Source organism: Prionailurus bengalensis, chromosome B1 (assembly GCF_016509475.1).
Source record: "Prionailurus bengalensis isolate Pbe53 chromosome B1, Fcat_Pben_1.1_paternal_pri, whole genome shotgun sequence".
In the NCBI taxonomy this organism is placed as follows: domain Eukaryota; kingdom Metazoa; phylum Chordata; class Mammalia; order Carnivora; family Felidae; genus Prionailurus; species Prionailurus bengalensis.
In genome coordinates this window covers 121,643,936-121,658,282 of record NC_057344.1, presented here as the reverse complement: position 1 = coordinate 121,658,282, position 14,347 = coordinate 121,643,936, and the positions used below count along the sequence as shown (strand labels likewise).

The following is a 14,347-nucleotide window of genomic DNA, read 5'->3' as shown; positions in this document are numbered from 1 at the left end:
ACCGTGGCATTGCTGCCAAAAGGGGTGTTAGGACAAATTGCCAGAGGTAACCGTTACATAAGCCAGAGCTCACCCTGCCAATTAGCCACACACCATTGCTACATCTCTTCTGGCCATAATTATTCTGATAGGGCACTTGTAAGTTCTTCAGCTGTTAAAGGACTGAACCAGAAGAAATCAGTTCTTCTGCAGGACAGGAGACACGGCCTGGAGGCCAAAGTAGCTGGTGGGGTACTTAGGACTGGTGAAACTGCCCTATTGGTTGGTAACATTTTTATCAATAAAGGAAGAGAATCTCAGAGAACTCAGACAGAAGAGCCTTTTTTTTTTTTTTTAATCGCTGCAGTGTTTTCAGAGGAGCAAGGAGAGAAGAAGCAAAGAAATGTGCCTTGGCTTGCAAAACGGAAGGAAGGAACGAAAGCCCTGTCGAATTACCTCATTTTCTTTATTAAAAGATGCTTACCACTCTGATTAGCTTTGAGCTCAGTTGCAGTTCCTCGAGGATTATTCTCCACAAGCAAAAAGGAGACAAGCACAAAGGACAGTAATCCAGGTAGACCAACAACAACAAAAAAGCCTCTTCTTTATCCTGAAGCCTTGGAAAATGTGGGTGTATGTGTGGAATTACCCAGGTAAGGACTCCTATGCTCATCTGTCACTGCTGTATTAGGCTGCAATGTGCAGCCCTCGCACCGCCTTAGTGCCACCTGTCAACAGGTCCTTCCCGAGTCCCAGCCATAGCCTTCCTCTGACAAGTCTATTTTTTTTCCCCGAGGATTATCCCTTTTCCCACCCTACCCACAATATACTCACAATGTCATGTCCACAATCCATTCAACTGCCACCTAGCTAAGGTCTTGCTCTAATCAGCAAATTCGATTTTATTATTTACCTGTATGACGTCCTTGAGGACTACCCCATTACCTTTACTTTAAGTCTGAGCTTCACGCAGTGAACCCCACCTACTTTATCAGTCTCTTCTCTACTCATCCCCCACAAGCTCTACAGTCCAGATAGAGGAAAATTTACAACTGAGGTTCTCAACATGAGCAGCACATTCTGATACCCAGTGGAGCTTCTAAAAGTCCCAATGCCCAGAATGAATCCTGTACCAATTCAAGTGGAATTTCTAAGGATGAAACGCCAGCATGAGTATCTTTTAAAATTTGTCTTGTGGTTACAAGTTTGAGAGCCAGTGCACCATTACCACTGTTATGGAATGAATGCTTGTATTTGTCTCCCCCAAATTCATGTATTTAAATCCTAACCCCCATAGGAGGTGGGGCCTATGGGAGGTGACTAGGTCATGAGGGCAGAGCCCTCATGGGTGGGATTAGTGTGCTATAAAAGAGACCCCAGAGAGCTCTCTAGCTCTCTTCCCACCACATTAGGTCACAGTGAGAAGTCAGCAGCCTGCAGCCCAGAAGGGGGTTCTCACCAGAACCCGCCCACCACGGCACCTTGAGCTCAGACTCCCAGCCTCCAGAACTGTGAGGAATAAACTTCTGTTGCTTATAAGCCATCCCATTTATGAGCTTTTGTTATAACAGCCTGAACTAAACCACCACATATGCTTTCACACTTGTTTTGTCCTAGGTTGGAAATGTGTTATCTTACACCTGTATGGTTTTTTTTTTTCCTGGTGTCTTGTGGGACGTAAGTAAAATGTCTTCTCCTGCAACCCTTCGGTAACCTCCCTTGGTTTTCCCATGGCAACTCTTGCGTGCCTGCCTCCCGATCCTTCATTTCTCTCATTTCCTCACTAACCGAATGAGAGATCCTTCTGATGGGAATAGTCTTTCATTTGTCTTTGTACCCTCAGTGTCTGTTGAAGAAGGAGAACAGATGCACACCAGTACTAAGCTTGGACTCCAAGCTCTTCTTCCAACTTCCAGACAGAAAACAATCTTCTGCCTGCAAAAGATTTCACAGGCTTCCTAATTTTAGGATACAATCAAGTGAATGAAGAAGAAAGACATCTGGAAGATAAGGGCATCACAACTACTCCAGGACATCAGTAATGCTAGGATTTTGTTACCCTCTGTTGTTGTTTGTGGCTGGGTGAGAGTCTCTTGATGGCTTCCATATTGAAAGATTTAAAAATGGAATTCTGAAGTATTCAATCAAGAACATGAAGGCTTGTAAACAGTTTGATTTCATGGCCCTTACTCAAATGGATTCACTTTTTAATGCATTTTGGCAAGCCGTGCTCCACAGTGTAGGAGGCAGGAAGGACATTTACATCAGTGCAAACTGGGGCGTTGGTTTCCATGAAGAGAAAACTCAGAACACTTCCAAACAAAAAAGGGCTCCTGGACACAATGCAAGAAGGACGCTGTGAGAAGAGGTCCAGATTTAGCAATAAGAATACAAACATGAAAGCAGTTCTGTGCTGGAAAGACATTTAAAAATCCCGAGATCTGCAGGCCAGAGCCTGCCACTGGAATTGGCAAAAGAAGAAGAAACAACTGACTTTCATTTTGGCTTTTGCCACAAGTCCAAGTGCTTTGTGATTCTTGCCCAAAGTCTCTAAATGAGATGCTTGGTGTGTATTCCAAAGTTCTTGCCTTCTGACGCTAGTGTGGAAGACGCAGCACACTCTTTTTCCTTTCTTCCCAGTGGAAAGAGTTTTAGGACATAAGCTGCCTTGACCAACATGTTGAAAATAAAATTATTTTCCAACATAGGTGGTGACCTGATCATTCCCGCTTAGGAAAACCACAGGGACATATAAAGGCAAAACAACACATAAGTAAAGAGCAATATTTTTCCTTTCTTTTCCCTTTGTCCTTTTTGAGAGTCTCTTAAGAGTTCTCCTGAGGGAATTTCTATACTTTATATGATATTGACCTTTTTATGTTAAGGAGGCTTTATTTCCAGGAGCAAATGTAGCAAGGCACAAGAACTGTCTTTTAAAGAACTTATATTCTAGTGCAGACAGCTTTTCAGTAATCACCTCCATCTTAAACCAGGTATGGAAGCAACTGAGAGATACAGGGGGAGGACATAGTGAACATTCTGCACAGAATCGCCATCCTGCAAAATTCTTTTTTTCTTACGTTTTAAAATTATTTTATTTATTTGAGAGAGACAGAGACAAATGAGTGGGGGAGGGGCGAAGAGAGAAGAAGAGAGAGAATCCCAAGCAGGTTCTGTGCGGTCAGCGCAGAGCCCAATGAGGGGGCCCGGACCCATGAAGCCGTGAGATCGTGACCTGAGTCGAAACCAAGAATCAGACGCTTAACCATCTGAGCCCCCCAGGCACTCCTTCATCCTGCAGAATTCTTAATCATCAAACTTATTCATTTTCTGTGCTTCTTTGAACACAATGACATTAAACAGATAAAACTGCCATTTCTATAGGTCAAAACCTGTCAGATACCAACAATTACATTTAACTCACTCCAATACTGAGCTAATTTCAATGGGATGAATAGGCCCCTTTGAATTTCATCTTTACATTTCAACCCCCTTCTTTTTTTCAATGTTTGTTTATTTTTGAGAGAGAGAGAGAGAGAGAGAGTGGGGGTAGGGCAGAGAGAAGGGAAGACACAGAATCTGAAGCAGGCTCCAGGGCAAGCTGTCAGCACAGAGTCCGACATGGGGCTTGAACTCACGAGCAGTGACATCATGGCCTGAGCTGAAGTTGGACACTTAACCCACTGAGCCACCTAGGCACCCCTCCACCCCCTTCTTAACATTTAAAAATATATATATATAGTTAGTTAACATTTATAGAGTGCTTCTTATGTATTTAGCACTGTGTTAAGGGACTTGTGCAGGAAGCATTATTTTTTTTTTTTTTTTTTTAATTTTTTTTTCAACGTTTATTTATTTTTGGGACAGAGAGAGACAGAGCATGAACGGGGGAGGGGCAGAGAGAGAGGGAGACACAGAATCGGAAACAGGCTCCAGGCTCTGAGCCATCAGCCCAGAGCCCGATGCGGGGCTCGAACTCCCGGACCGCGAGATCGTGACCTGGCTGAAGTCGGACGCTTAACCGACTGCGCCACCCAGGCGCCCCTGCAGGAAGCATTATTTAATGCTTACGACAATTCTATTAGGTAGGTATGATTAGCCTCAATTTACAGAAGAAGAAACTGAGGCTTGTAAAAGTTAAGTAAATTGTCCAATCGTACATAACTTGTAAGTGGCAGAGAGTTGGGACTCAAAGTTGTGTTCTGACTGACACCTGGGTCCTGCCTCAAACCCTATGCTGAGGCAGGTTGGACCATTTCCAAGGGCCTATTTAGTGGAGGTATTAAACGTTATAGTACATATAAGAAAATGAAAGAAATTACTATAATTCTCAGGATGAGTGCTGTGTGCGTTGGTTGGGAGAAACACTTCGATAGGCTGCGTGGTTTGGGAGAAGAGTGGTGATAAGAGGTGACAGTCCCTAAGAGCTGCGTGGGCTCACAGGGCAGCAGCCACTCTGTCACTCGCACGGTGTGACTGTGCCCAAACAAGATTTGTTTGTCATCGTGGCTCTGGCTCACATGATCTGACGTGAGTGCAGCGTCACCAGGTTATTGTTCTAAATTCTGAAGTTTTCATAAGTTTCTTCAATGGATCTCTCAATTCCTGGTCTCACTAAAGGCTTTTGAATCGGTATTAAACCTTGGGGTGTGACAAATGACTTTGTCAATTCCTTGCTCAGTGTAGATACATACAGTTCCCTAATTTGTCCTTCTATACTGCAGACTCTCTGGCTAGTCAGTCTAGATAAACAGATACTTTGTTTTTATGTTTTTTTTTAATTTTTATTAAAAAAAATTTTTTAATGTTTATTTATTTTTGGCACAGAGAGACAGAGTGCGAGCAGGGGAGGGGCCAAGAGAGAGGGAGACCCAGAATCCTAAGCAGGCTCCTGGCTCTGAGCTGTCAGCACAGAGTCAAATGTGGGGCTCGGACCCACAAACCATGAGATCATGACCTGAGCCAAAGTTGGCCATTTAACCTACTGAGCCACCCGGGTGCCCTTAGTCAAACAGATACTTTATGCAAATCTTTCAGTGGAAATTTTAAAAAAAGGCACATTTTGTAAGGGTGCACATTTGGTGATCAAATAACTCAAAGCACATTGTGGCAAAAGACCCAAAAGCATTAAAAACATCCCCAAACATTTCTCAGCCAGCTTTCTTTTTCCACTGCTTGTAAGCCACTAACTCTGATTCTTAGTTGCGTGATGGCTTAAGCAACTTTCCAACCCAGAACTACCACTGTTCCATGGAGCACAAACATCCAGACCTTTAACAGGAAGTCGCACGCCAGAAAAGAAGCTTGTCCTTTAAAATCAACCATTATGGACAATCCTCAGAACCTTTGATCTTAATTAGCTGAATAAACTCCCAGGGCTTCATTGCCAGCTCGATTAATTTGATTTAGTCACATTTTGCCTTGTTGGTATGAAGTTTGGATTAGAGTAACTTAAGATGACTGAGATATGCAGATACTTTATCAGAGGAAAAGTAATACTATAAAATATAAACTCCATTTCCTGCGACCTATAACATGAAGTACCCATATGCTGTGCATGCATCAACTCCTGCATTTCATCTGATTTCTATAATCATATATTTAACAAATATAATAACCACACACAAGCACCAACCAATCAAAACAGACTTTGGAATAACTGGTCTCTCTCCTTACCCCTTTGTACCATCTAAATAGTGGTTTGGATATTTAAAGATTGACTTAATGCTGAGTCAGAACGGTATATACCCTGTAAACAAGAGAACTTTAGAATTTTCTTTTCATCTATTATCAACTCCCAGGGATCTGATAGCTAACTTCAAAAAAATGGAAATGGACTGAAAGCCCAGACATCTGCACTCACCTCTTTCTTTTATTTTTGCCTTTGTTAAAATTCTGGATTTGCAAAGAAATCACTGTATAAGGTTGTGTGTATGGAAGCATGTACACTCCATACGTTGCTTTAAGGGATTTACCATGGTAATTATTTTCATACTTTATTTTCACCTTCTGCATTGATTTTAGAGATTGATTCCCATGATTCCTCCAAAGAAATGAGTTAATGGGTCCTCAAGGGAATTAAAAAGCATTCAGACTGAACCACATTGCTAGGTCATAAGCTAGGCCATAAACAACTTTTCTTCATAATTAGTCTTTGTTTAGAATGTGATGTTCTAGCTTAAGATATTTATATGACAGCCATTTGGACTATTTATTCCTCTGAATACAGTGAGGAAACTGTGGGTTTCCTTTTTTTTTTTTTTTTTTTTTTTTTTTTTAGCAACTCCTACCCAGCCAACTCCTCCTCATTTTGTGATAGCATTTACATGGTAGGCAGCAGAGAATGTTCTAAGACTTCTCAGCCTGACTTGGGTAAGGAGGCCTTATCTTTATCTTTTACCTAAGTGTGAATCAAAGTGAAGCCAGCTGATCTCTGGGGACAGGATAAACCAGTAACTTCCTCATTTTCTTTCTCCTCCTCGGTCACATACATAGACCAATTCAGGTAGGATGTACACATGCTAATTACTAGACCAGTGAAAATGATCCTTATCAACTCCAAAGGGAAGGTAGCACACTGGTGGACAATGCTCCTCAAATTTTCCCATCAAGTGCTCTCAGACAGAGGAGAATGAACTGGTACTTTGGAAGTTCATGGATGTAAGATGCTACATGGGATGCTACAAGCTAGAGAGGTTTACAGTGTTCTATGTTTTATCATTAAAAATGTCATGTGATTTTTTTCCTACTACTCCAATTATATGTTTAGATACAAAAATATTTTATATTACTTACCATGGAATCAAATCACTTCTTAGAATCACATTCCAAGAAGATGCACCATGTTTTTCATATGGAATCATGTGTCTTTTGGCATAATAATCTGAGAATCTCAGATGCAGATGAAAGAGTTTTGAACCCAGGAAGTGAGGCCTGGATTCTAAGCTTGCCTCTTCCAGTAATATACTCTTTATTCTTCTTTTATTTAATATCTGTATTTCTCCATTTGTAATAAAGGAAAATATTTTCAAAACACACATTTCGACTTTAAAATTCTATAAAGCTTATGTTTTTGTGTTATGATTTTAGACATATCATCTTTAGATAAATTAGGTAGTATTAAAAAACCTTCAAAACATTTGATGCTTCTAGACAAGAGAATGAAGCTGTCATGAAAAATGAAGCGAAGATTTCTTAGATCAGTACTGAGTTTGCTGAAGTCAGGGAGCCTGACTTTAAACTCAGAAACCAGTACCAGTGATGGGTGAACTTGTACTTCAAGACTTCTACTTCTCTCTGCCTTTTGCGTTTAAAGGTGGTCAGTAATTGAGAAAAGAATATTTAGCAATATTATGTACACATGTATTCTTTCATCTAACAAAGCCTCTTCGAAGAATCTATCCCCTAGATATGCTGGCAAAATACAGGCTTAGCATATCTGTAATAAAAAGACTAAAAATGATCCAAAACTTCATCATTGAGGCAGTGGTTGAATAAACAATAGAGTATGCCCATATATTGCAATGGATTGACCTCCATAATATATACAGTTTAAAAAAATATGGAGAAATAAATGAGCATAGTATAGTTCACGTAAGAAGGGGATGAATATGAATATACTGTATATGCATATTCATATTTTTTAAATGGAAAGATAAACCAAAAACCATTTTATTAAAAATACCATCTGTAGTGGGAGAGAGGAAGTAGGGTGGAGGAACAAAGATAGATATAGACTTCTTTGAATATACTTTGCTTTATAAATTTGACTTTGGAATTTTTACATAATTAGAATACAAAATTAAATTGTAGAAAAGCAATGCCTGAAAGTCAAAAACAATATCGAACAAACTTAAGTATTCATCAAATTGATAGCATAACTGAATGGAAGGAATTAGTTCAATCAACTTTACAACAGAGTAAATTGGTCATGTGTTCCTAACGCGATACGTGATAAGATAAAAAGAATTACAGGAAAAAAACAATAACAAATCTTAAAATATTTTCAGCAGCCACATTGTTGGAGATAGTATTGGTATTGTTATCCTAAGATTACTGCACATGAATTGTGGGGTAAATCCAATGAACAATTCTGTTGGTACATTGGGAACCGGGATTTTCTGTGTGTCAGAAAAGAGGAGTATGTAACAGATAAAGTTTACTAAAAACACTGTAGTCCTGAATTGAAATGAAAATTACCAGTACAAATCTATAAATAGGTTATCTTTTGAAAAGAAGCCACTTTCGTAGCCATATTCATCCTGTAGGTCTAGAAGCAAGAATTTAGCCCCTATTGCCAACATTCTCTTATTCCACTAAAGAGAAACAGGGCTGTTTAGTGAAAAGGCCTACTCCAGGCCTGGGGCAGGAAATGTACAAGACAAACTTGGAATATTTTGTCATACAGGGCAGCAAAGACACACACAAGGGCTTAATTAATGGCTATACCAACAGGTGTCCAGAGCAGTGGTAGAATGGAGCCAGGAAATGTAGGATCATTAGAGCTGATTGTGAAATATCCACAATTTTCTGACTCTGTTGTTGAAATATTGGTAGCTTGTAATCGGCTCATGTTGGGAGAATTTACACCAAAGAAATTGGTACAGTGCTACATACTATATAGATTTTTTTGTTTTTGTTTTTGTTTTGTTTTTTGTTCTTTTGGGTTTTTTTTGAGAGCCTCTTTGCCAGCACAACACTAGAGTCAACTCAAGGAGGCTACTCTGGACAAGGAGAGAACATTTGAGCATCACTAAGAATAATAATTGCAATGGAGTGAAATATACCAAACATAATTAAATCTATGTGTTTATAGTGGTATCAGCCTCCAGCTACACAAATAAAAGTTTAATGAATCACTTCAAAGAGTGTTAGGTAATCAAACTTCTTATTTGAAAGCTGGTGAAGAAAAGAAAGGACAAAGCATTTATCTTGTCTTTTTTATGCAAAATATACAGGGTAAACACAGAGTTGATAGGGAAAGATTTTTTTTTCTATAAATCTATGCCAGATAATAATAGGATAAGAGAATGATAAACCATCAACATTTATAACCCCTAATTAATGAATTAATCATGGCAATGAGCGATAATATCCACTAACATGATGAAATGGGGGAGAATCAGACATTTGCTTACCTACAAAATATCATCCGTCAAAGAGCCTTTCCTCCATCACTCCCTAGCCCCTCACCCTCAGGTTAACCTTTATGGCTGACTACCGTTTTACAGGAAAAATGAGGTAAAATGGAATCCAGTAGTCCCTGCTTATCTTCAGGGATATGTTCCAAGACCCCCAGTGGATGGCTGAAACCTAACCCTATGTATATGTTTTTCCTATACTTACATACGTACTTCTGATAAAGTTTAATTTATAAATTCGACACAGTAAGAGATTAACAACTAATAATAAAATAAAACAATTATAGCTACAGACTGCAATAAAATTTACATGTGATCTCTCTCTCAAAATATCGTACTGCACTCACCCTTCTTGCTGTGCAGATGTGAGATGATAAAATACCTCTGTGAGGAGATGAAGTGGAGAGAATGATGTAGATACCATGATGCAGTATTAGGCTGCTCCTGACCTTCTGAAACTATGTCAGAAGGAGGATCTTCTGCTTCTGGCCTGTGGTTGGCCAGGGGTAAGTGAAACTGTGGAACGCAAAACCGTGGATAAGAGGGGAATACTGAATGTTAATGAAAACCACGCAATCGGCAAAATTTAGACTGTTGGAAACTCTACAGAACAAATTCTGCAATCTCTTCAACAAAAGCTTGCAAAGATATATAAAGGGGAGATGGGGAAAAGGAAAGAAAAGGAGAGGAAGAACATCTACAGATTAAGAGACTTAAGAAAAATCAAACAACTGTCATGTGCAGAACTTCTCTCAATCCTGATTCCAACAAACTAAAGGAGAAAAAAAATAATAAAACGACTATAAGACAATCAGAGAAATTTGAACAGTGACTGAATATTTCATGTTATTGAGGAATTATGTTTTCAAGTACACTAATGGCATCGTGACTATTTTTTTTTTTAATGTTTAAACGTTTATTTATTTTTGAAAGAGACAAGAGACAGAGCGTGAACAGGGGAGGGACATAGATAGACACAGAATCTGAAGCAGGGTCCAGGCTCTGAACTGTCAACACAGAGCCGGATGTGTGGCTGGAACTCACAGAACATGAGATCATGACCTGAACCGAAGCTGTACGCCCAACCAACTGAGCCACCCACATGCCCCGTGACTATGGTTTTAAAGCAAACTTATATTTTAGGGATACTTGCTGAAATATTTATGGATGAAATGACAAGATAACTGGATAATAAGTAAATAAGAGTGAATGTAGGTGGGGGTATAGAACTCTGCTACTCCAAGAGTGATCCACTGGCCAGCAAAATCCACATCATCTAGCAACTTATTAGAAATGGGCAATGTCAGGCCCAAGCATATTCAACAAAAAGTTGCATTCTTTAATTCAGGTTAATTTTTATGTTCACTGAATTTTGAGAAGCTCAGGTTTAATAAAACACAATTGGCTGTTGTTTAAGTTGGTGCCAGTTACCTTAGGATACTGTCTTCTCTATATTACATCTGAAATGTTCCATTCTAAAAATTTCTCTTAAAAGAAAGCCACATTAGAAAGGTGGCTAGAGTGTGAGTAACCCAAAAGTAGATTTTTCATTTCTTTCCCTCCTCACCTCATTTTTTCTGATGTAGCTCCTAGTCTGACACTTTATTAGTGGCACATCCCCTAACTGACCCCACGGTGTCCTCACAAGGCACGCTCCAAACCTCTTGGACTTCAGGGCCATTTCTATTGATGTTCCCAGTCCTAACCCCCAAGATCTGCAAGTAGTCTTCACAGATGGAACAATTTCTTTACTCCCAAAGCCCTAATAGCTTCTCTGCAAACTGCATCTGAGGCTTTCCAGGGGAGTTGAGCAGACGGTGATGCCTCCTGCCAGGAATGATTGGCAAAACTCTTGAGAAGAGGAAGTTTTCCAGCTGGCTCCATGCCATGGCCCAGCTGCACTTGTTATAAAGGTCATTGTTCTTTCTTCAGTGATTTGCAAAAATATTCTAGAAATGTTAAAAGTGCAACAGAGAAGAGGTGAGGAGAGATCTCTGTACATGTGGATGGAACATTGTATTTTCTGTGGTCTGAATATGAAACAGGAGCGAGGTTCAGATCACTTTATTTGTGTTTTCTCTCTTCTGTTTGGCAAGTTTCTCTCTCTCTCTCTGTCTCTCTCTCTGTCTCTCTCTCTGTCTCTTAATGTTTATTTATTTTTGAGAGACAGAGAGAGCATGAGTGAGGAAGGGGCAGAGAGAGAGGGAGACACAGAATCCGAAGCAGGCTCCCGGCTCTGAGCTGTCAGCACAGAGCCCAACGTGGGGCTCGAACCTACAAGCCGTAAGATCATGACCTGAGCTGAAGGCAGACGCTTAACTGACTGAACCACCCAGGCGTCCCAGCAAGGTTCTCTTAATTTATAAATACATGGACACAGTGGTTCCAAAACAAAATCTGCTCAATGTGCTGTATTTATGCATTGTGCCATCTCTCATTGTCAGTCTTCCTTCCCCTTTCCCCTGAATTTACACAAATAAGTGTCAAGTAAGTCAGAATTCAAGGTCTTTTGGAAATCACCCTTCCCAGAAATGTAATAACTAAAGCCAGTTAGTAGTAGGTAAATTGCATCCTGTATTTGAAAGCAACAATGCTGTTCTTTTAAATGTTCGAAAGGGGCACCTGAGTGGCTCAGTCAGTTGAGCTTCTGACTCTTGGTTTCAGCTCATGTGATGATCTCACAGTTCACAAGTTCCAGCCCTGCATTGGGTTCCTCACTAACAGTGTGGAGTCTGCTTAGAATTACCTGTCTCTCTCTCTCTCTCTCTCTCTCTCTCTCTCTCTCTCTCCCTTTTTCTGCCCCTCTTTCACTCATGCATTATCTCTCTCTTTCTCTCTCAAAAAATAAACATTAAATGTTTGAAAAAAGAGTAAGTTTGTTAGTAATCAAATAAATGCAAAGGAAAATAATGAGGTGCCCCTTCACCTCTCAATTGGCAGGTGCCATACAACGATGAGGAAAAACTGGCAGTCTTCCATAGTGCCAATAGGAAAGCAATGGTGGGGAGACCCTTACTACACAAAAACATTAGTATTACGTATTGGTAGGTAGTTTTGCTTTGTTTTTTTTAAAAAAAAAAACAACTTATTGAAATATAGCTGATACATAATAAACCTCCCATACTTAAGATGTACAATGTAAGTTTTAATATACGTTTATACCAGTGACCTCATCACCTTTAGAAAAATTATGAGCATATTCATTGTCCCCCAAAATTTTCTCTTTGCAATCTCACTCTAAGGATCATCCCAGAGACTCACTTATGTCCACAAATATGACCTCCAGTCTCATTGAAATGAAATAATACAAAATGTGTCCTTTTGTCTTTGCCTCTTTCACTCAGTAAAATTAGTTTGCTATGTATCTATGCTATAGCATATATCAATAGTTTATTCTGTTTTAATGATGAGTAGTTTCTATGGACTGAGTGTTTGTGTCCCCCTCCCACTCCATGTGCTGAAGGTCTAAGGTGAAGGTATTTGAAGATGGGGCATTTGGGAGGTAATTGGGCCATGTGGGTGGAGCCTCCATGATGAGATTAGTGTCCTTTTGAGAGGAGGAAGCAGGAAGATGGCTGTCTGTAAACCAGGAACTGAATGTCCACCAAGGAGCCAACTATGTGGGTATCCTAAAGACTCTAGAGCTATGAAAAATAAATGTTTGTTGATTAGGCCACCCAGTCTATAGTACTCTGTTATAGCATCCTTAACTCACACACTAGTATTCCATTGTATGGACCTGGCACAGTTCATTTACCTGCAGATAGAAATTTGGGTGGTTTCAGGTGTTTCGTTACTACAAATACAGCTCTATGAACATGTGGTTTCTTCAACACATGGGACTTGGGTAGCGTGGTCACCTGGCACGAACATAGAACTCATGCAGCTTTCTATGTTATTAGTAATGAAGTTCTTTGTCTTTGACACAGGAGTCTTATATCTCCTGCCAGGACTCATGACATGAGCTTGCAAATAGGGTAAAATTTCAGACCATTTATAGTTCTTGATAATTCTATTTCTGGGGCTCTTCATTCCTTCATGTAGATCCAGATTTTCATCTGGTATCATTTTCCTTCTGCTTGAAGGATTTCCTTTAATATTTCTTGGCATGTGGGACTCCATGCAATGAATTCTTTCAGCTTTTGTATGTTTGGAAAACTATTTATTCTGCCTTCATTTTTGAAATATATATTTGCTGATTTTAGGATTCTAGAGAGACAGTTTTCTTTCTTTAAATGTCAGCACTTTCAAAACATTCTTCCACTCTCTTCCTTCCCATATTGTTCCCTATGAGATATTTGTTGTTATCTTTTTTCAACGCATAATATGTCTTTTTTCCCTCTGGTTGCTTGTAAGATTTTCACTTTATCATTTGTTACAAGCAACTTACGATGTATCTTGGTGTAGGTTTCTTTATGATTTTCATGCTTTGGGTTAAGCTTCTTACATACAGATTTGTACTACGAATTGCAATTACAAATAAGGGTTTGTAATTGTCATTAAATTTTGATTTTTTTGGATCATTATACTTCAAATAATTTTACTGTTCTCCTTTCCTTTGTAAACTCTAGTAACCTATATGTAGAATCTCTTGAGTTACCTCACAGTTGACAGATTATTATTGCACTTTCTCTTTCAAATTATTTAATTTGGGGTAGTTTCTATTAGTATGACTTCAGTATAACTCATCTTTTCTTCTTTAATATGTCATCTGCCATTAATCCTATTCAGTATATTTTTTCATCTCACATGTTGTCATTTCCATTTCTAGAACTTTGATTTGAGTCTTTTTTTTTTTTTAAATCTTCTATGTCTCAGCTTTGCTTTCCAACATCTGGAACCAAAACCAGGACTAGAGTTAGACATGAGACATGTCTGGGCACAAAATTTAAGAAGACATTCACTCCCAAGGATGTACATGTGCTGACCTCATTGTTTGAAATACAGTTATAGAAACTTTGTTAATGACTTAGTCTGCTAATTCTAATATCTGTGGCAGTTTTGAATTTGTTTCAGTTCATCAATTTCCTTTTTGTGGGTCATAAAAAATCCACAAGGTTATATAGCAAAGACTTCTTATCTCTTTTGAGCAGTAATATTTCTTGATTTGTTAAATCACATTCATTACCTATTTCTAACTTATTTCATCAATCGCATATTTCCATGTGGCTCTATATCATGTAATGTTTGCTAGCATTTAATTTTGAAAACATATCTTAAACTTACAG

General features: G+C 39.1%; 1 pseudogene; it reads right to left on the bottom strand.

Annotated features, from left to right (window-relative positions):
- Positions 1-10,800, bottom strand: part of LOC122469108 — a 57,107-nt pseudogene extending 46,307 nt beyond the window's left edge.
- Between the last annotated feature and the right edge of the window lie 3,547 nt (positions 10,801-14,347).